Source organism: Triturus cristatus, chromosome 2_1 (assembly GCF_964204655.1).
Source record: "Triturus cristatus chromosome 2_1, aTriCri1.1, whole genome shotgun sequence".
NCBI lineage: Eukaryota > Metazoa > Chordata > Amphibia > Caudata > Salamandridae > Triturus > Triturus cristatus.
The window spans coordinates 644,185,463-644,210,100 of NC_140581.1; positions in this window are offsets into that span (position 1 = coordinate 644,185,463).

A 24,638-nucleotide genomic window follows, 5' to 3' on the forward strand; every position below is an offset into this window, starting at 1 on the left:
CCAATACCACAACCAATACCACCACCAATAGCACCACCACCAATACCACCACCACCAATACCAATACCACCATCACCAATATCAATGCTAATACCACCCTCACCAATGCCAATGCCAATACCACCACAACCAATACCACCACCAATACCACCAGCACGAATACCAAAACCACCACCAATACCAATGCCACCACCACCAATACCACAAATACCACCATCACAACCAATACCACCACCGCTACCAATACCAATGCCACCACCAATACCAATACAACCACCACCAATACCAATACTGCCACCAATACCACCACCAACAATACCACCAATGCCACCACAACCACCACCAATACCACCACCACCGATACCACAAATACCAGCACCACCAATATCACTACAACCAATACCACCACCACCAATACCACCACCACCAATGCCACCAATTCCACCACCACCACCAATACAACCCGCCACCAATACCAGTACCACCACCACCAATACCACCACCTCAGCACCTCTCACTCACTAGTAATAGCAGGGGCACTGTAAGAGGCCAGAGCTACAGCCAAGACCATCCCTCCCTCCCTTCATGCCTGCCATAAAGCACAGCCCGCCCTGCAACAGGAGGTGAAGCCAGGGCCCTACTACAGCTGAAGTGTTTTTTATTAGACCAAAGATAGCAATGACATTACGCAATCCCAAACCGCACACTCAAATCACGGAGAGGGCAGGAAATAGTCCCCCTCTCGCTCTTCCTCCTGAGCCAGAACAGTGTATTTACTGAGCGAAAGGTGTTGGAGTGCTTTGTTAGTATTTATAGCTCGGATCATATGTAACTGTCACTTCACACTTTGGGCATCATTAGGGTGGCGGACGGACATCCTGACGTGAAGAGGGACTGCCCGCCATAAGGGCGGGGGTCCCGTAAGGGCAATTAGGATGCACCCGCCACAGTGGCAGGCGCATCCCACATATTTAACATTGCGGCGGGCGGTGCTGAAAGCACCACCTGCCGCAATGCTAAAAATACATGTCACACATTCCAATGCACAACGTGACAGGCACCGCACGGTGCCTGTCACTTTGTCTATTGAAATGCAGGGGGGTACCATAGGCACCCCCATGTGCACCCCCCAGAGTCCCTGGGGGCCCACAACGGGCCCCTGCAAGCAATTCCTGCATGCCTTTCTGTGGCGGCAGTGCCACCACGGAAAGGCATGTTTCCACACCCATAGTAATATGGCTGGCGGTTTCTCACAGACACCGCCACCATATTAAACTCTTTTCCACCCGGTCGACTTGATGACCGGGCGGAAAAGCGGCGGATGGTCTTTCCGTCCGCCACGGTCCCCCCCGCCGTAGTAATATGGTGGGGGGAAATGGGTGGCGGGCGGGGACGTATATCGGGCGGATCGCCACCGCCTTGCGGGCGGTGGCGATCTGCCCGGGATCCTAATGGGCCCCTTTGTGTCTGTGTAATTTACAACACTTACACATCTTCTTCACTGCACTATTTATCACTACTTTGAAGACGTTGCAGGCTGGTCTCTTCTTCTGATATTTACAATCTAACAAGCGGTCGAGAAGGCCCTTTATTGCAATATTACTAGTATTGTGAATGACAATGCCTTTTATTTATGTTTTAAGACCCAAAACATAAATAAAAGGCATTGTCATTTACAATGCCAATAGCTCAAACTGGCGTGAATGCGAGACATATTGCATTTCAAATGCTTGTTTACTGTCTATCACCAGCAGGGAGACTCTGGTGGTGAGGGGCATTGAAAAGCAAATAATGCTCCCCCCACCACAAGAGATGACTCTGATGGCAAGGGGAGCATTACTTTTTTTATTTTCAAAAAGAGAATCCAGTTTTGGGATTTTCTTATTGAAAAGAAAAAAAGAAAAGTGTTTGGCACAGGGTTGTGTCATTCTGACGCAGACCTGCACCAAACAGCAATATGCATTGGCAGGAGCAGCCATAGCAGCGGTTGCTGTCAATACATTATAAACTACAGCTGTCTAGGTGGTCATTTGTAAATTTGACATGCGATCTTTCCACTATGGGGATGGACTTTACCAAGGCCTCATTGAAGTTATTCAATTTCCAAGTGCGTAACAATCTGCTACACAGATCTGTCAAGTACTCCAGGAAAGGACATTGTTATATAAGTAGGTCAGCGGTCTAGCTGATCCAGACAGAAGTGAGATGCCAGGAACTTTCTGGGTGGAGACAGGAAGTACTAGTTTTCAATCTCAGTACATTGAGGGTGATGTTTGTTACGGGGAGTGTTCGTTAATGAGGTGAGCATCCTTTTGGCTCCTTGATTGGTTTGTTAGCTCTGCTGACCTACTTATAAAACAACGTCCTTTCTTAGAAGACATGACATCTCCCCCCCAATTACAAAGAAATTCAGTCAATCTCTTCAGTGCATCATTTGGGCTCTGTAGTTGGTTTCTTTGCTCTGTGAATGTTGAAAGTGGTTCTGCAGATGTTGCGGGTGATGTCTGTTGCGGCGAGGGTTCGTTGGTGAGGTGAGCATCCTTTGGGCTCCTTGATTGGTTTGTTAGCTCTGTGGATGTTGAGTGGGGTTTCTGTTGAGAAAGGTATTTGTTGTTTCGATGCTTCACAAGAACAAGGGTCGGCTCTGGGACCCATTTACTTGTTCTGTTTGCCTCACCCACTCCCAGTTGCGTTTGGGAATGTTGAAGTCTTTGACCATCCGAGCATATGCATGTTCCTTTCTCATCCCCCTTTCCTTGAGAATGACATTTCTCTGTCAACATATTTCTGCCTTTCTTACAGAGTGATGAGACAGCCTTTTCCCAACATTTTTGGGTAATGTCCCATACATTCGTTCTTATTCTGCAAGCTCTTTGAATCAGCCGAGCTGTCCCCATCAGAGGTGAAGGTATATTATTCATGTCTTGATGTGAATATAACTGACATGACATGTTGCGTTGTGGGGTAAGTGATTGTTCTGAGTCATCGGCATGTGATGTTTTGCTCTGAATGGGAAGAACACTCTCTGATTCGAATGTGCATTTGGGTGATTGACGGCATTGGTGTTTTCTTGATCTTGATTCTGTTGACCTGAGTGATTGTGCAGACATGCTTTCTGAATCAGATGAATCTTCTGCTGAAGTCCTTTTGGGTGTGTTCTCACTGGTGAATCTCTTGAGCTGATGGACTGTGATGAACTGCTCCTTGAGTCGGAGCTGGCTTTGGGACGTTTCTTTGGGTACATCTCTCGAAGTGTCTTATGTACTCTTGCAACGGAGGGATAATTTGATATCCGAGTGTTTATTTCTTTTGTTTGGCCCCAGTGCATTTTGTCTCTGCTCCTCTCATGTGATGGTAATTGTCTCCTCTCAGTTTTCTCCTTATTGTCATGGGTGTCTTGAGTGCGTTTGCATACCCGTTTCCGGTGTCTGAGTGAATTGCCCAGTCTTATGTGGTTTGGTTCTTCTTCTCGCTTATTGGGTGCACTGTCATCTGTGCCTTGTGTGTGATATATCCCACTGCTTGATGCTTCTTCAGAAAAGTCTAAGAAGTTCGATGAACAGTGGGTGGCTACGGTGTGTTTGTATATCGGTTTCCAGAGTTGGAGTGAATTGCCCAATCTTCTGTAGTTTGTTTTTTCTTCATGCTTGTTCCACCAACAATATCTGGACAGTGGAATTCTTGAGAGATACATGCATGTTGTGAAAACCTAATTTGTAAGAAAATGTAATGATGTCAAGCTACTAATCACATTTACAGTCTTACTGCTTTGATCATTCAGACGTTAACTTGGCGAAGCATATTTCTTTCGCCAAAACATAATCTGAGGTTTTGTTATCATCTGATCTTCCATTTACACTAAATATATAGCTTTCATTTTACTTTACTTTTCTCTCGGTGGTTTCTAATGACACTCAGTGCACTTAGAAGATCACTGATTTGTTATAATTTTTATCACAACATTGCCCTTTTGACTTCATATGGTGTATAGTCTCAGATTGCATGTGATAACACACAGTGCAGCCTGTCATGAATCTTTTCAAGTCGAGTAACATAAACTCTTAAAGAGGGATTCCTTAGTTTGATTAAAGTAACATCACTGACACATCAAAATAAACTGATCTAAACGAAGGTAACAAAATATATGAAAACATTGTCTGTATGAGGCCAGAGTTTCTTGTCTTATTCCATGATGAAATAAGTTGTCTGGTATGTTGACTGAAACCTGATGAGTTATTGATGTGCTGGTGTCAGGGTTAACATTGATCACGTGGCCATCTCAGAAGGAACAGAGAATTCTTATTTTTTTGTTGTAAGGCAGCATTTGAGACCTGCTCTCAAGATCAATGAACAGAAAAGGGCATTACATTCCGCTCTGAAACCTGAGTTGAATAATTCGTAATTAGCAATAATGCTATTAGATTCGCTGTGAAGGAAAAACACAACAAAAGAACCTATGATTCTTGTGGCAATATGTTAAAGCGTTAAAGCTTCTTGCAGTAAATGAAAGCAAAATATACCCCGTATTTTATTTAGTACCTAGTTTCGAAATCCTTAAGCTTCCCTACAAGACTTCAGATAAGCGTAAATTAAAAAGCCTTACTGAAAAATATAATGAATTCAGAACAGCGCCGGGGAGGAGTGGTTTTCACTCCCCAGTACGCAAGAATGTTTGGCTGGCCGTCTCACACTGCCCAACATTCATGCACACTTAGCATGCTCTCCACCCAGGCTGCAATACAACCTTGGGTGGAGAACATGCCCAGGCCCCCAGTCTCCGTCTGAGCGCCGAACTAGGGCGCTCAGACAAATCACAACGCTGCATTGCAGCATTGTGATTGGCTCAGGGAAGCCTTAGTGTTTCCTGTGTGCTTCCTGTTCGGGCCAGAAGGAGGAGGACACGGCGAAGAGGACGCAGAAAGGAGGTAAGTTTAATGAAATGTTGTATTCACCCCCTTCATTCCCACCTCTCCGCCACACCCACTTCACCGCCCTGCCACCCCCGATTCGTGCCCGCCGCTACTCTGGATACAACAAGAGGTTTTAACATCTGTGCTGTCTACAGCTGATCCACTAACTTTGGGAAATTATCCAAAGTTAATTGTATGTGTTTTAAAGATTAAAATGAAACAAAAAGGCACATAGAGGTGCTCTGCCTGTGCAAACGTTCATGTTAATCCCCCAGGCCGTTTCATGATCAGCAGCAATGGTTCAGCGCAGAGCCGCATGCCTGTTCTTATGCGCTTACAATGTCTAATGTGCATTAATTTAATCCAATATTATGAATCCATTGGCTTTCAATAACGGCACTAAATGTAAAAAAAGTGAGAATACAACACTCAAAATATATCAGCACCCATTATCTGTCATGCATTATACCCAAAAGCTGAATCAGGCAAAGACGTGGTGAGGTGAGAAAGAGGCCCTAATGCAGGGGGTGCCGGAAGTGAGACTGCAGGAAAGGTGCTGCCCCAAAATATCCTTGCAGGAGGTCAGGTGGAGAATGAGGCCTTTTATTTTGCTTTTATCTTGTTGAGTTTGCTGTTCATTGAAAGACAGAGGTCAAATGTCCGCCAATGTCTTTTTGCCAAATTTCTACTTAGTCTTTTAACATCTTGATTGGTGCTTATTTTTACTTCCTCTAATTTAGTGACATGGAAATATGTAATGTGAACAAAATGACAATCCTGCTGGGGCGTGGGAAGCGTCTACAGAAAGGCTACAGGATGTCAAATATTTTATTTTACACAACAATCAAATAGATTGAAATGTACTATACAAATATTTCAAAATATATCATCAACAAGGAAAGTACAAATGAGGCATGTTGTTCTATTCTAATTCAGAAGTGTGAGGGAAACAAAGATTTCAACAGATCAAAGCAAACCAATACCCTACACAAATGAGACAAATGCACTATTTCCATATTTTCACACAGAATTGTTTGTGTGTTGTATAGGTTTAGCAGTAAAATTGCGTGTCTGATGCGAATTATAGTGGCCATTTCAATGAGAAATGTGGTATCTGTATATGAAAGTACCCTAGTATACCATGCTTTCTTCATATATCATGGAACAAATGCATTAAATGGCGGCCTTGGTCACACATACCTTCCCTACCACTCTCCTGATGAAAAGGCCTTGCTCATTTGTACATCTACTTGGCAGCAACTCCGCTATGAAAATTGAACCAGCATCATCGTTCATGTCATGGGTTCTGAGGTGCATGTTTAAAATAGAACCTCCTTGGCATAACTTTCACGCTCTGCCACTTCTGAAACGCAGGGCTGCACTCTGCACCGTGTTTAGAACAATATGGTGCAGCCCTGCGTTTCCCCCTGCGCTGGCGCTAAATTTAGCTGCCTAGTGCCAATGTAGGCATCCTTGCACCATAGTGCAAGGGTGTTCTGCGTTGCAGAGGAAGAATGTTTATGTGCAGGAAACAATCTTTAAATGGTATTTTGTAACTTCTATGTGTGCTGTTTAATGCAGCACACATAGAAGTTAAAAAACATGCTTTTTTTTAATGACTGTTTATTTGCAGGAAGGGACACCTTCCTGTACATAAGCAATCAATGGTATTTTGCTGTTTCTATGTGTGCTGCACAACGTAGCACACATGGAAACAGTAAAAACAAGGAGAAATTAAACATTTCTCCTTGTTTCGCCAGGGTAAGACTAGGTTTTCCTTAGTCTTAATTTTGACACTGCCCCAAATTTAGCCGCTCTTGTAAATATGGGGCGGCATCAAAATAAATATAGCGTGAAAGTGTGCCTTATTTACAAGGCAGAGTTTACCCACGTTAAGTGGCTTAACGCTGCCTTGCAAATAAGGCAAAGTCCGTATCGCCACCACAACATAAAGTAAGTGACGTTCTGGTGACCATAGGGGCTAGTAAATATACCCCTGAGTTTTTGTTCAGAATGTAGTCCTCCAGTCTAACTGATCTACAAAGCCCCAGCTCTTTTGCAAATTCCCAGGCAACCTTCCTCATGGCTCAATTTCAGTATGCCAAGGCTGGAGATGATCCAATAGACTGCTTTGTAGTAAATGTTTTATATTGAGTATAAATAAATAAAATTATCCAAGCAAAAAGAGATGTTTGGGTGACTCAAGGGAAAGACGACTCACCAGGTTATCAGAATCACTATCATAATGATAAAGTATACGGCCATCCATTCTTGGAAAAAGAATGACTGGACCTTCGTCTCTAAAGCATTCCTTCAAAATGTGGGTGTTTACCCAAGCACCACCAGTGGGGATGGCCAGACTGGGAATCGAAAGCAGTCTTGGTAAAACTTACAAACCATCCCACTCCCGTCCTCCTTTCCTCCCTATACTTGCTTTACTCTCTATCTTTCCACTCTTTCTTATTTGCAAAGAATTGGCTGAAGCAGCTGGAGGAAGTGAAAGAGGTGCCAGCAGCAGCCCCCTACCTTCAAAACTGTCTTCTAAACGATCCATTCCTTCGGGAAAAAGCCCAGTGGAATAAATGGGCATTCTGGACCTACCGAGTAGAGGAAATTCCAAATGTTGGAAGAAAACATATTGTCTCAGGAACAAAGGAGGTCAAAGGGAATATGAACAGCAGCACAGGAAATAGTGGAACAACTGTCTCCAGATACATAGTTTATTCAATGGAAGACATGAGATTAGGGCACTGAAATTGATGACCATGGCTTGTCAAATTCAAGAAAGTATATTCTTAAAGAGGGTTTGGACAGGTATGTAATTGTTGAATATGTCATGAATTAACTTTCTGTCTTGAACTTCACTGTTTAATGCACCATGTAGACAAGAGTAGACGGCATACACTGTGGTATTAGGCAATTGTATCTGTACAGCCAGAAAGCAGTTATAACTGCAAATTATATAATATAATTTAAAAAAAATGATTACTCTGGTCCAGTAGCAGTATTTTAAGCCACAGAAGTAAGGAAATTATATATATGCGGCCCCTCGCTGAGCCTTTTTTTAAGGCTCCAGGGAGTGTATTCCTTGGGACTGAATTAATAGTATTGGGGGGGTAATGCGTCTCCCCACTTGAGCCTTAAAGAGGCCCCAGGGACCCCAACCCCCAGGTTTAGTCTTTTGTTTTGGGGTAATGGAGTCGGACCTCACTCTCTAAGTCATGGGTACTCACAAACCTTTTCTAAAAGTACAATCTGGTTTGTGGCTGAGGGGAAATTTGGGTGGGGGCTGGGTAAGTGGGGGCAGGGCTACTAGAGAAAAAAAATCACCACCCTTTAAAAACATTAGTAGTCAAATGCAGCATTCATCTGTAAACAGACATGCAGCAACAAGAAGGATGATGTTCACCTGTGAACAGAGACAGAGAGGCCTATAAAACTATAAAAAGAGATGTGCAGTAAAATGGGGGTGTGAGGGACAGAGTAAAACTGGGACACAAAATATGCCCTAGTACCCAAATAGAAGTGGCTGCTTTTAGTAAATTAGAAAAATAAAAAAAGATATGCTATATACTTTTTTGCATGTTAAGGTGACTACATGGATTTGAGCTTGATGCAAGCAGTGGTAGTTTTAATATCAGGGAAATAAACAGTAAAATCTGACCAAGCAGACCATAAAACAGGCCCACAAACAGCCAGAAAACTGTCTATCACTGACCTGCAGAAGGACCTGCAAGGAAAGCAGGCTGGCTAGGAGCAGGCTGACAAAGGAACTGGTGTGCCGGTGGGTAGGAAGGGAGCATGCTGGCCCTAACAAGAAGAGCCCCCCTGCTGCAGTCCTTAATGGCATCATAGAGTTCTGATGAGATCAAGCTGCGGGCCGCGTGAAAAAGAGCATGCTGCGGACGGAAGCATCGTCGGCAAAGGCAGAAAGGCCCTGAAAAAGTTTGCTGTGAATGCGTAACAGCTGACTTTTAAAGGGCCTTTGCTTCCCGCCAGTGCCAGGTGCAACACATCACTGAGGCTATGAGTAAAAACAAAAGAGAGCAACTGGAGCATGGGCAGTGTAGCTGCTATCCTGCTAACCTCATTGGCCCTCTTTTGTGTTTACCTAGAGCCTCGAGGATCCTGCTACAAATGGAGCAGCTGTGCTGTGGTTTCATGAAAAAGGTCAGAGGTCCGCGGGCCACCGCGGAAGGTCTGCTGGGCCGTTGTTGGCCTGTTGGCCATACTCTGATTACCACTGTCCTAAGCCACAGCTCAACCTCAGGGATCCCACCTTCCAGTCCTGATCAATGCAGTTTCCCAGGGATCTTATCCCTGAGGCACTTCTGTGTTCCATGCATGGGAGAGCGCACGCAGGGAATGTATAATATGGGCATTTTTACAAGGTATTGCCGTAGGTCAGCACCACAAGTTATTTTGCAGTGCTTGAAAGCGCAGCAATGCACCGTATTTACAAGATATGGTGCATTCCTGTCCTTTCAGTCGGTGCACAATTAGCAGCCATGTGCCAATGTAGGCTGACTGTGCTGTTGGCAGGATTGTTTTTGTGCTAGAAGGGAAATCTTACTCACAAAAACAGTAATTGGAGGTATTTTCATTATTCCATGTGTGCCGTATAATCCAGCACCGATGGAAAGAATAAAAAATTAGGAGAACTGTAAACAATTCTCCATCATACACCTGAAAGGTTTTGGCACTGACTTAGGTTTAAGAGATATTGTAAATCTGAGTCAGCGTCAAAGTCCATGGGTGTTGTGTGGGAACACCCACAGCAACTCCCATGGAACACCTCTTTGCTGCAGAGTAAGGAAAGGCAGCAACTTGCACTGCTTTGCCTTACTCCATATTTACAAGGTCATGCTGGCCTTATGGTTTGTAGATATGGCTAAGCCCTGTGCGCCACTGGAACTTCGCAAAAAGTGAAGTTCAGGAAGTTCAAAGGTATTGTAAATAAGCCTCTTTATTATCTTCCCACTTTCTACCAGGCAGGGATCAGAAGTTATCCACTGCACATGTGGGAGCAAAGGAATGAAGCTCACTCCTGCCAGCACCCAGTATGGGTGCTGGCTGGTTAGCTGGCATGGGCCACTGGAGATTTGGGGCTCCCCCAATAGACCTAAATGACTGACCACACCAGTGCACCCACTTTGAAATAATAGCCAACTCCTGCTGACACCTACTATGTGTACAGGCTGGGAAGCGGGCAGGTGCCACAGGGTCCTTGGGGTTCCTCTGCAGTCCCAAAGTTGATATAAAGTTTGGTGGGACCAGGAACCCCAAAATAAAAAAAATCTATATTATTCACTGTTCTAGGGAGGAAGCGCCCTATAATGTCCGGCAACGGGGTTAAAAGATGTCTAGCCCCATGCCGTTCAAGGTGATGGACATCTTACTTTACATAAAAAAACACGTCAACAGTTGTCTTTTTTTGTAAATTTCTGAGTGATTTTTTTACTCCCCACTGCGACGGTTGAAGGCTGTGTCTGGTGTGGGAGTGTCCACAGTGCCTGATCTGTGGCCAGGCCCTGCTTCAAATGCCCAGTGAGAAGCTGCCACTGGGAGCATGGGGATGGCCACAGAGCCTAGGCTGTAACCAGGCCATGCATCTAATTCTCTGAAGGTGGTTGACCACCTGATTCCCATGGTCTTCAGCCATGCACAGGTTTGAGTTTACCTTACTGCCTGGCTTGAGGGCAGACCCTTGTACCCAACCCCCCGCAGGTGGCTGGCATCACACCATGCACAGCCTTTGGCCAGACCCTGTATTCAACCCAGGGCTAGACTGGCTACTGGGGTCCAGGTACACTGCGGAGGGGCCGATTTTGTTGTTGGGGAGCCGCAGGCACTTCTAAATTAACAATGGAAAAAAAAGCATACTTTTTAAAACATTTGTTTTGCATTGTTTATTAAGAAAAGCCCGGTAGCCAGTCGGGCCCTGATTCATTCTGCTAAAAAATGACTGTCCCCATGCCTCGCAACCCCATGGGTGAATGCTGTACATAATAGGGTTTGTTGAGGGACTGGCATCTCTGCAACAATCTCTATACAGGGCGAAGGCCGTGCATGGTTGCATTTCATGGGTTCTTTGTCTGTGAATAGTAGAGTCGGGTGAGGGTCTGGCCTCTCCACAAAGACCTTTAAGCAGGCCGAAGGGTTGTGCATGGAAGCGTTTGGTGTTTTCATTTTTGTCCCGCAAGTCCATACAGGCTCCACGCTGAGCACCACAGTGGGACAATGATGACATTTTATATATATTTTTTTAATTTGGCCCTGGGGGGGGGGCTCTGAGAGAGTCCCCCTGAAAGGGCTAGGAATCAGTGTATCCCTACCCTGCCCCTTATATTGAAACCTGGTCATAGCTATAACTACGCAGTGGGTAGTGCTAATAACTTTCCTAATAATTTTGGTGCCATTTGAGAAATACACACAAAGAAAATGTACATTCACCTCAGCTCCTTCCTGGAAGTCTCAGGGTGATCCTTCAAGCAGGGTCCGAGAAATAGGAGGGGTCCCAAAATGCAAAAATATCCATTCATTTCTATAGACTTTTTAGAACAGCATTTCCACAAAAACTGCTGAACAGAATTAAACCAAATTTGGCAGGAAGATAGAAGTTGGTCCAGAGAGGGTCCTTTAGTGTAAATCCATTCATGAATTTGTAAGATATTAGGGAACTAAACTCTATGTAATTCTGGATGGTTGGGCTTGTGAGAGTCCTTCAAACTCAATTTTTAAAAAACAGAGCGTTCTGATTGGCCCCTTGGACCACTTTGCTTCCACAGGATTCATGCTTCAGGGAGACCGAGCATTCTGTTTGGCAACCAACAACATGAAGAAAATTATTGCAGGTAGCCATTACAGGACTCTGGGACTTAGTTCTCTGTCCTTAGTTTAAAAAAAAATATATATATAGGGGGGAGGGGTAGGGATACCCTGCTCCTTTAGCACTTGTGTGCGGGATCCCAGAGGCACTCATCCTGGGGTCAAAATAATTTTTCTATGAAAAAAAGTCTCCCACAGACCGTTTTTTTCAATGTAATAAATTTGATCCTGGGGTGGGTCAGCTCCGGGTGTCTTTAATAAAATATAAGTGGCTTTGGAGGCATGAGTGGGCCCCCACCTACACGGGCTGCAAATGTGCACTAGAGACCCCATCCCCCAGGGCTAAATGTTCAATAAGTGGGTGGGGGCATGCAGTCCCACTCCTGAGTCTCTTTTAGGTCCTGACACCCCATCCCCCAGTGCCAAAAAAATGACAAAAAGATGAGAGGCTCCACTGCATGTACCCCCCATGGTGGTATCTGCCCTAGGGACCCCAACACCCGAGGTGTGATACTACACAATGCCCCAAGAGTCCACGACGGCACACTGTGGTTCCCTGCCCAGGAGCAGTCGGGCCTACCCTGCCTGCACTCTCCCAGGCAGTGAACTCTATTTTGCTGCCATCCAGTGGGAGCAGTAGACACATGCTGCTCCCACCTGAGCAGGAGCAAAGGAAAGGTGCCGTTCCGGCCAGCACCCAGTAAGGTGCTGGCTGGGCAGTCCTAGGGTCATTTGTTGCTCAGAGGGGGAAGGGGCACCCTTTCAATTAATTTTAAAAACCCTTAGTGGCTCAGGGAGGGGGCAACATGCTTCCTCCCCTTAATTAAAAAAGGCCTTGGGGGACAGGCTATTTGGGCCCCTAATGGCTTTGGGGAGCAGGGTGCATGAACTTACCCTTATTAAAAAGTATTGCCTCAGGATATTGGGTCCCCGGGGCATGCAGAGGCTTAGGGAGATGGGCCACATGCCCCCTCCCCCTATTAAAAATAATATATAGGTGTCCGGTGTGGGCACTGGGACACCCAAAGTACATTTAAAAAAGAGTAAATAATAAATGAGTGGCAGGAGCCACTCATTTATTATTCGCTGCTCCTTTGGAAGAGCGCCCCTAAATGCCCTGGAGTCTCCCCTCCAACGACATTAGGAAAACAGTTGGACTCCTGGATCATTAAATTCATGACCCCGTATGAAAAATGTTAAAGGAATGACTCGGAGACATGCTTTTTTAAAAAACAATATGTCCCTGATTATTTGTTTTAACAGTTTTTCACCCACAAAATATAACATTAAAGCCGTGAAAGAGTCACAGGCATGCTTTTTTATAAAAACGTTCATAAATATTTTTGTAATAATATTAATAAACATTGCATTGTATTAATTATTTAAATATATATTTGTTTAAATAAAATGATGATTTCGGAAAATGATGATAGATGTGCTTTATATATATTGACATGCTCACCCTTGGTAAAGCCAATAGGCTCACCCTATATTTTTTGGTGTTGTGACTCTTCAACAGAGTGCGTTAGTCTGTGTTATACCAACTCGCATGCTGCACATGCTAGAGGGCCATATGAGACTGGTCAGCAGGTGGTCCAATTCCTTGAAAATGGATCGAGGTATGCAAATTAGTTGCGCTGTGAAGTAGTAGTATGAGTCTTGGCAGCATCACCATTTTTGAAATTCTTATTTTCCCTATTGCTGAAATGGGTAAGGTATTCCAGAACTGTATTAATACAATCAGTGATCAAATGGTGCGCTGGATATTGCCATCTAGCAGCTCAGCTTCCGTTCAAAAGATCTAGACCCCCAAGTATCAAAAAACAGTATCCCTCCATTGTAATTTACAGGCTTCTAATGGTAGGGAATCTCTGTCAAACACAGGTTGATTAGGGGAGATACCTGAGCACCCACTTAACTTTAAGGACAGATACCTCTCCTTTGTATCTAACATGGAAATAAGTTGTGCAACATTGCGCTAAGTGGATGTGAAATATAAAAGCAAGTCATCTGTGTATACAAATACATGATGTGCAGTGTGATTTACTGGATTCCCTTAGAAAATTTCACCCCACTTAATAATGAACGCAAATGGTTCTAGTGCGATGGCAAATGATGCAAGAGTGGGCAGCTGTGTTACATCCCTCTCATCACAGGGTATTGATCAGATTTCTTCAAGACCCAAGCTGTTACTTTTGTGTATAGGAGAGATGCAAAATAGTGGAACCCTAGGCCTGGATTCATAGCCTTCATCACTTTGTGGAGGTAAGGTCATCATAGTGCATCTTAGACCTTTTTGATATCAATAGTAAAAATTGCTGCTTGGTGGGGGATACTAGTGTACTCTCTAAAGATTCCTAGCAATCGCCTGATGTTGAGGGCTGTATTCCATCTAGGATTAAACTCTGAATGGTCAGGTTTTATAATGGTCTGCATATGAGGGAGCAGTCTATTGCCCAGCATTTTGCTAATCAGTTTATCATTGAAAGTGGTTTATATGAGCCGACCTTTGGTGGATCCCTCCCCTCCTTAGATAAGGCCATCACAATTTTTCAGACAGTGATCAGGGGACTGCGCCGCTGCCTCTCTTCGTTATATCAGTCTACCAGTAATGGAATAAGATGTCAGTGTAGAGACTACAAAATGCAATTGAAAACCCATCACATTTTCCACCGCGCCACCTCCTTAAATTCCCTCTGCAGGTCAGGTATTTCTACCTCTCCTCCCAAGATGGCAGCCTCAGCTGCTCTAATCCCTGTCAGGTCAGTTCATCTCAAATAATGGTAGAGAGCGTGGTCATCAAGGATTGTTATGCCATCTCATACCAATTCATGATATAGTCAGAAGATAATGGTAATTGCAGATTGAGCATGCATTTGGACCCCTGTAAATATTGGAGTACCCCGTTTCTCAGGGTTAATTATCTTTGCCAGCAAGGATCCAGCCTTAATATTATGAAGTTTGGGGCAATGTGTACAAAAAGTAGGAATTGTGATTTCCAAATTGCGATTCTTACTGAATTGCAATTAGTAAATCACAATTCCTAATGCGAGATAACTTACACCTTTTAAATAGAAATTCTAGTGGGTTACAAATCGACCTACCTCATTAATAATAATGAGGTATCTTGCAGTTTGCAACCCATTATAAATCACAGCCATCACAGGAATGGTGACCTGCTGAGGCTTTTTTAAAGACCGCATTGTTTCCTTAATGGATAGCAGCATGTGATTAAAAAGAAAAAAATGAAACTTTGAAGTTTAAGTATTTTAAGAGTGGGCAGCAGTCCCTGGGACTACAGCCAGCTCTTAAAAAATATTTGTTTTCCATTCTCAAAGGGGAAAGAGCCATTCAAGGATTCGTTAAAGCACTAAAGTTATTTGACCTGTATTTGGTTGCAAAACATTAATAGATGCCATTCAGAATCGGTATTTAGAAAGGACAACATAAACATGCCCCTTCCAAATACCAAATCGCAAACACAAATTGCAATTTGGTAATGAGTTACAGAATTGAAATCTGTGCTTTCTACATATGAAAAAGGATTTTTGCGGTTGGAAATTGCTTGATTCAGCCAAAATGGGGCATATTATCAATCCAGGCCATAAAATTATCGCCGATTTAGCGGCAGAAAACTGCCGCTAAAGCGGCAATAATGGGCTTGATAATATGCTCTATGGAATTCCAATTGAAGCTCAGGTTAGATGTCCTTCACATCTAACATGGGCTTCAATTGGAATTCCATAGAGCATATTATCAAGCCCATTATCGACATTTTAGCGGCAGTTTTCTGCCGCTAAAGCGGCGATAATTTTATCGCCTGGCTTGATAATATGCCCCTTTGCTCTTCGTTCTACAAGTTTTTGCATCATTACATTCCAATCATTAATAAGCCTGCACCAGATTCTTTCTAATAAAGCTAGCTGCTTATTGGGATCCAGTAGCCTCACTCTCTCTAGAATTCTTGCCCTCTCCCAGTCTATATCCCCATTGGGTGTACGACGCACGCCCAATTTGTTGTGAATGCAAAGCCCCATGAGGTCTAATTGAGAGCTGCTTATTCCGCCAGTAGAGATGAAGTAGGACCTCTATTCTTAGTCCAGTAGTTCTGGATAACCTCTTGCATCTGCTTTTGAAATGGCAGGTCATCCAGAACATCATTTTGCATTTTTCATTTAGGAATGGGTTGAATGTCCCTTAAGTAGTTTAACATCAATAGCAGTGGACTGTGGTCACAGTAGGTCTTACAGAGGTACTACACACTATTGACTTGTGCATGTAGAAATGGAGTACAATGAAACATATCCAGTCAATAATGCAGATCATGCACTGCCAAACAGTAAAAACAATCCCTGGCCCTATGTAAGTGCAAAGATTCCACTTGGTAGCCAGGGTGATTTCCATACAGACATGCCCTTTGCAGGTTTCGCTGCTGGAGCAGTGGGAAGAGGGGGTGGGAGCGGTCCAGGACCCTGTCCGGAACACAATTAAAATCTACGCCCAGCATGTTTGGGTCATATATCTGTGTAGTAAGCAGGAGATACAGAGAGCATGCAAAAGGATTACTCTAGGTAGACCCCACAACACCCTCTGAGGCTGATATATCCAGGTGTCTAGTTGCACTGAACACATATAGTGGCCCATATGGCCAAAGTGGCAAGTTTCAAGTTGAGACCCTCAAAGCATGCAGTATTAATTGCCAAAGCTTCTGAAGTAGTGGACATCAAAAAGCCTCAAGCTCTCAGCAGGCCATGGAGGTGCTGCTCTACTACAAGCAGCAGCAGAGCTTGTAAACAATTTCTTGCCTCACCGAGACTCGAGATACAATTACTGTCAGCCCTGCCCTAAGCCAGCAGGAGTCCCGGTCCTGCAGCTCATACCTGTCTGACCGCTCTGCTCTTCCTTTCCTGATCAGACATCTGTTCTGGTAGTAGGCAGCAGTATCTCCACCCCAACAGGTCTCCAGACAAAGCCAACCCTCCTATTCACAAAACAGAGCTCACCTAGCACTGCCAATGACCTTCTGCCATCATGACTGCCATATTGAGAGTGCAGATGTGATGTTTCTTTCTTGTACAGAGGCAGGAATGCCCACCCGGCACCAAAATCAAGAGGTGCACACAGTCCTCAGACGCAGGGGGGTTCCGCCATCCGCTTAGCTGGCACTTCGCAGGTATGGTCTGTCAGGATTAGTTGGGGATAGGGGCTTTAAGGCTGAAGCTCCTCCAAACATCTTCTGACTACATTATGCTTCACGAAGGCTAATGCAAACTTTGAATTAAAAGTCTTCACTATTAGAGAATTACTTATCGTGTGTTTTATGCATTTTCATAATAATTCAACTAATATGTGCAATCTAAGCCATGGGTGTTGAGGAGCTCTTCCACATGTTTGTGCTGTAGGAGTGAACACATGGAAATTCAGTCAATCGATCTGTGTCCAGTCTCTGAACGATGAGAAGATATTCAGACTCCCATCATGACTACCATTGTGTTGTTGATCTGGCAATACTGCACCAGTTATTATTGATCCAGGGTAATCTATAAATTCAGGTTGCAGTATTACTGAAAGATTTCATATAATAATAACCTAATCCTAACCCTAATGCAGACCCTAACTAAAAGTTAATTTAAACTAAAATGTATGTGTAAGTGAAATTACAATAAATTAATTCTAAATACTAACATTTAATTAGCAGTAAACTAACCGTAATGAATAGAAATTGAAATCGAATGCAATTATGTGAATGTATTCATGTAAATTACTATACATCAAATAAGTAACTGTAATGTTAACCCTAGCCCAAAAGACACTTTCAGCAGATGCGATGTACAGAATGTATGCAGCCTAACCCAGATGATAACTCTAAACTAATTTCAAATGTAACTGAATTACCACTATGTTTAATAAAACAAACTGTACCTGGTTTGCCAAACGCCTCATGTCTTCTGTTCTATCTAAGGATTTCTAACTCCATTAATAGGTGCATAATAAACACTTATATGTCCATGTAATGTGTGGATGGTTTTATTTTTTGCAAGCCGTTGTAGAAAACACCTGCATGTCTCAATTCGCCCCGGACTTGCGATCCTTAATGTAAGTTTGACTTACACAGATTAACTCAGTTGTATTCAAGGTCTAATTGTTATTCTTACTTTAGATACCTATCTCCTCGAATTCCTCTGTTAGTTTCCATTGGATTAATTTAGTCAGCACAATGAACATATTATCGTAATATGCTGTTTATATTTTACTATATGTTTCTCATTATGAGCCCCTGGACATTATTTTGTCAACATTATTTACAGGTATTTTCAGATTTATGGTTATCTGATGCATTGTACAAATTGTATTTGTTTGCTGTAAATGGCCCTTTCTACAATCTCAAACCTCCAAAATGTTTGCCTTCCTCCTCCCCTTTTTGGTAAATTTGTCACTGTTGACTGTAAGACTCTGGGCACTTTACCACTGCTAATTAGTGCTAAAGTGAATGTTCTCTCTGCTGAAAACATGGTAACATTTACCTATCCACAATTGGCATATTTAATTTACTTGTATGTCCCTTGCAAAGTGTTCTACATGTGCTCAAGGCCTGATAATTAACTGCTACTAGTGGGTCTGCAGCAGTGAGTGTGCCACCCACTTAAGTAACCCTTTAAACATATCTCAGGCCTCCCACTATAGAGCCTGTATGTGCATGACCTGGCAAGTTAAGCCCACTTACCAGACCCAAATCCTTTTGTTTATTACATATAGGTCACCCCTAAGGTAGGTCCTGGGCAGCCCATGGGCAGGGTGCAGTGCATTTAAAAAGTAGGACATGTACTTATAATTAATAGATGTCATGGCAGTGAAATACTCTTAAATTTGTTTTTCACCAATGCAAGGTCTATGTCTCTCATAGGTTAACATAGGAATTTAATTATTACCTTTTTTAAATTCTAATTTCCAATTGGGAAGAGATTAGGCTAGGGGTGGGCGTAATTTGCGAAATTCACTTTCGCAAATTATTGCGAAAATGTTAAAAATCTCCGCAAACACGCGGAAATATCGCGAAGATGCAGAAGTTTTTTTCCCGCCCGTTCGCGGTATTTTCTGCGTGGTCGCGGCTCGCCAACTCACCCATGCGGTTGCTCGCGGGCGCAGCCATCTTGTTCTCACTTGTCTCGCGGTGCATGATCGCGAGAAGAAAGACGTGATCGCGCGACGCCTGACGGTACTACGGGCGCGAACTGTCGCGAGACAGAGCAAATGGCTACCAACAATCCAACATCTCGTGGAGAACGCGACCGGATCGGGAAAACTTGTCGGCAAACGCGGGGATTCAGGTAAGGCGATCGCACGCACACAAGAATGTATTATTTTACAGCACGAGCAGAAACAAATTATCGCTAAGCTGCGGAATGTGGAAATTTTGACATTTTCGCGCTTTCCGCGGAACGCGAAAATGCCAAATTATCGCAATTTCCGCGAACGGAACGGAATTTTGGCCCAGGCCTAGAAGAGATGGGACCTCCAAATTTGATGTATCTGGAATCATAATTTTAAAATATACCTTATGGTGAGGTTAGATTTTAAAATTCTGAAAATGCTACTTTATGAAAGTTGGCATTTTCGTACTGCAATCATTTGGTTCCTTCTGTCTGTCTCTGGAATACATGTCTGGGGTGGGGGACAGCTGGCTTTCTGCTAAACACAAAGGAAGGTTATGTGGGACTTAGTGGCCATCCGCATCCTGATGGGCCATTCTGGGCAGGATGGGAGGGAGGAGCTGACAAACCTGAAATGACACAGTCTTGTCTCCACACAAAAGGTGCATACCCCCCTGTTAGTAAATCTGGAGCCAGGGCGGGAAAAAAGGGTGTTGTGCCCTTCAAAGGCATCTCTTTGAAGTCTCCCCTCTTCAAAGGCCCAACTGGGTATAAGTACTGTACCTCTAGCACCATAAAAAAACACTCTGTAACTGAGGACTTCTACCAAAAAGATGGACTGCAGTGCGGCTGGAGGGACGGCCACTTTGCTGAACTGCTTTGTTGTGTTAACCCTTATGCCAACTACGCTCTTGCCTGGGAGTGAGAAGGACTGGACCAGCATTCTACATCCCATAACCCAAGTATCTCCAAGCGCTTGCTGACTTGCCTTCAGTTTTCTGAATCCTCAGGCTTATCAAAGGCTTTTTTCTTCAACCTGTAAGCAGCACCGGCACTCTCTGCTGGGTGTCCTGCTCTTCCAAATGCCAATCTAGTCCTGAGACCCTGGAAGTGAGTTTAAAGTACTGAAACTATGAAAATCCACTCATTGATGACATTGCGCTGATCCGAACCTGCACATTTTCCTTGACGCCAACACATTGTCACTGCTGCACGAACTGTTGACTTCACATCACCGACTATACGACGCATCGACTCCAAGTTCCGATGCATCTCTGACTTTGTGTGGCTCAGTGGCAATGCATTACTTGATGCTGCTTGCATTCCCTCCAGCCCAGCTGTTCGATGATAATGCATCACCAAGATGTTTTTCATATCTTGACTCTCAAGGCATCCTCGACGGTGTGCAGCTCAGAACCTATGCATTACCTACATCTGCTAGAATGACAACAAGGCACAGCCTCCTTTGCTCCCTGCATCTCCCTCGATTTTGATGCATCCAAGGTATTGTTCAGCGGGCCATGGCTGGCCCCTGTATCTGATCCATGCTTCATCACAGTCGGCCTGAACCTTTGGATTTGACGCAGTCAAACATGATCAGAGAGTACTGGTTGGCGCTTTTTGCATTTAAGCACTGCAAAGATTATTTACAAGCCCCTTGTGTTGCCGGTGCATCACTTTTAATATGGGAAAAACTGACATACAGACGGCGCAAGGGGCTTGTAAATAAGTCAATTTCTTCTTTAAAAAATTATCTTGACTTCTACTTATTAGATTTTTGTCATTTTGGTCTTGCATTACGCAAAAATATAATCTATTTCCTAAACTGGTGTAAAGTCTTTTAGTGGTTATTGTCACTGTGTTACTGTTTGAAGGGTTGCACAAATAATTTAATCATTTCCTTTTAAGTTAAGCTTGGCTGCTCTGTGCCAAACTACCAGAGGGTCAGGACAGGTTAATTTAAAGTGTGTTATGACTTACCCTGACTAGGATTGTGGTTCCTGCTTGAACGGGGTGCATACCTCTGTGAACCAGAAACCCAAATTCTAACATTTTTGTAAATCTCTGAATCACAATTTGCAATCTCAGAGCACACTGGATCAAAGGAGGGCAACAGCGTGTCATTGCATACTGAAAATATGGCAGAAAGGTTGCAGTAAAATTGATAATAAACAGAAGCAAAAATCAGAAACAGAACACTATATAATACAATATTAAGCAATTGTTAGCAATTATTAGCAGTCTAATGGGCTAGTAAAGTTAAATACACTAGAGGAAGATCAATCGGAAGGCCAGCTGGAGAATGCAGAATTCAGGTCATATTAAGAGTGGATCACATGTGTCTTTAGGCCACTTCCATACCTCAGGAAATATTTTGAGATACTACTCTTCGGGGTCGATTCCGATCCGGGTCGGACAGCTCTCTGAGAGCTGTTCATAGCCTTACCTTGCGACCGACCCGTACCCAGAGCCGGTCCGTTCAGTTCATGAAGTACGATGCGCATAACTGCCAAAAACCCGCCCGACACGTAGGCTGTGATTCAAGCTCCATTCTCCGTCCGAGCCGTAACTCCTAACGCCGAACCGAGTCTCCCGGAAGCAGTATCCATAGCAGTTTCCGCCCTAACAAGTACGATGCGTACTTCCTACGCGCCTCAATGACCGCGTTGAATTTAGTTGTTTTATGTAAACAATCATATTCTTTGTACTGTATCCTGGTTTCATTCATACCTTTGTTTTAGCCAACTTTTTATTTATTTCTTTTCCATAACTCTCTCTACCTCTGTATCTCTTTTCACTTTTGATTCTCAGCCTTGAGCGTTTTTTACACAGCGCTTTTTATTTTTACATGGTCATTTCTGTTTCATGCTCCACTATTTGACTTTGCTGCTATACTTCCCTTGATCCTCATCTTCTCTCTTGTATGATTTTTTACCTCGAGTGACTCACTTTTCATTTCATAACTGGCCGCTATATTTTTGTATTACCCCCATACACCCTTTCACTTTTTAAGTTTCATTTGATAACATTTTGTTTTTCATTTCATCGTTACCTTTTTGCTTTCGGTAATATTCTACTTGGTCGACATACATTCACCCACTCCAACATGGCAGCCACATTAATGAAGAGCAGTACACTCCCCCTTTCACTGTTTATAACTGCGGCAGTCTATGGCCGCCATGTGAACATTTTCAAACAAACGGGAGCACGCTGAACGCTATCCTAATTAACATCGAGGTATGCGCATCTCTTTTCATGTATTTCCTTGACACTGGGTTGATATTATGACTCTTCTCTGCTATTTCGTATTCTACATGCTGTCTGTGCACAGAGTTTAACCTTCGGTTCACTGTTCTGACACATTTCTTAACTGCCGTATTATCGGTTATATTTACTTTAAACCGTTCGCGGATTCACTCAACGGCCTCATTCCTTGGAGCACTTTATCACATTGCAAAGGCAAACGACACTGGGTGTTACTATATTTTATTACGAACCATTTTTAGCATTTATTGATTTGATCGTTTCACAGCACATATTCTTTTCATTTTTTCTGTATCTCTTTATTAACACACACAATTGCGGTCTCCAGCTACAAGGCACCAGCATGACTAACATTAGTTTGACTAAATCGGCTGCTTCAATTTACTCCTATCTTTACGTTTTTTAGGACCATTTCTCCTGGCGAAGGGAAATCATTATACCCAAAATGCATTGGGGCTTATTCTTCAGCTGCATACAGTAATTAGAATTTCCGAATCTTTACACTCTGGACAATCTCATGATTACAATGAGGATTATCCAATGGTGAATCATTAAGAATAAACCTATTATTTGCAACTTCCTGGAACTTTTGATTTACTTTGGATTTGCGATGTTTTTGCTAGCAATTGGTTGTCTTTAGGAGGGACACCACCCATCCCAGGGCGGTGCAACTATTACAAGAGCAGAAGTGACCACCACAAAGCATACACACATCTCGAAAATAGACACACTAATCAAAACAACCTGTGAAGACTGTAGGTGTCAGGTCACCAACTCACATTCCATGCCAGCAATGGCACCTAACAACCAGGATGAATGTGCAGAATGATGTGATATGACTCACAGGGACAGCAGGGAAAATCACATAAACAGCATCCAGACAATGGCCCACAACAGCAATACCAATGCACTGATGCAGATGCACAAACACAAACAGGCAGCCTCACACTGCACATCTGACACAATATGTGTGTGTGTGTATGTCTCAGTATCCCCAGGCAACTACACAACACATGAGGGCGGCTGAACCACAGTGACATAGATGTGGACACAGTGCCATACAAAAGTAAACCATCATTGGGACACCCTTAGTGGGAAATCAGGCATTGTGAGATGAGAGGGAGCACAACAGACACATGTGACACAAGCTGGAATGAACACAAATAACACAGCAAGAGACTGACACACAACAGCACTACCCCCAGGGACCAGACATTGGGGTGACACAAGCATGCATGACACCTTCACTGTGATGACAAAGGTAGATGTCTTACATACTGTGAAAACCAGACATGTGTCCTGTGCCAAAAACGTACATCACATTTACACAAACACAAATCAGTCAGCATGGCCTGTCATCCATGGACAAATGAGAGCTAGGCGCCCATCCATGTAAAATTTACATCAGTCCACCCTCAACACCACACACCCTGAACTGCAACAATGTGCATCTGTGAAGCCCACATGGACAGGTGACATTGCACATGCACCCATGACAAACACAGGAATGTTGGGAGGAACTAAGGTGCATAGACTCATCACACAAGGACAGTTCACAACCCTGGTGAATGACAGACATACTGCACAGTATGCGATACCTGGCCTTGATGTCAAAGCTCACGTAACCTTCAGAATACCTCCCACAGTACCAGGACAATGCAGAAGCCAAGGAGAACCACAAGGGACACATGCTGACACCTGCAAACATTGCAGCCCTGAACCGGACAAGTGGGAGCAGTCACACACACATACACATGTCTCAATCACTGAAAGGTGTCACCTAGGGACAACCACATGATATTGCGAACTAACAAGTGCCTTGGGGACCCATGACTGTGTCCCATCTGCGTCTGACAACATCACCACAACTCAGAACTGACAAATCCCAATGATGAAACACCAATTAACAGTAGTGTGTCATGCACCCACACATTTGGTAGCCCATGGCAAAGTTGTGGGATGAACACAGTACCACTCAGCATTCATAAACAACAGGAACATATCAAGGGAACACTGCCTGTGAATGAAAAGGAATGTGGACACACACACATGCTCACACAACACACACCATGGGCCCAAGCTATGTCATGGAACAACATATCCGTGACATAGCCTGAGGGGACCCAACTCCTGTGGAAGCCCAGCTGTGCCAAACATAGTCACAGCACGTCTCACTTATGTCAGCAGAACACTTGGTCAGTCAGCCATTAGTTACCACACAATGAAGGTTCTGGTCATAACAGCCTGGGTACGTGAGTCTCCCCTAAGTCATCTGCACATACTCAACACATATGTACAGCAAGTTGCACAGAGGACCCAGTTGCTCCTATCAGCCGCGGTCGGTAGTAGGAGTAACTGCAGGGCGGTGACGTGGGGAGGGGGAGGGGCAGGGTGGGAGGTAGTAAACTATGGATTACGGAGGTTTACAGGTAAGTTAACATATAAATTAATAAAACTAATTTTGTTGCGTGCACTGCATCCTCAA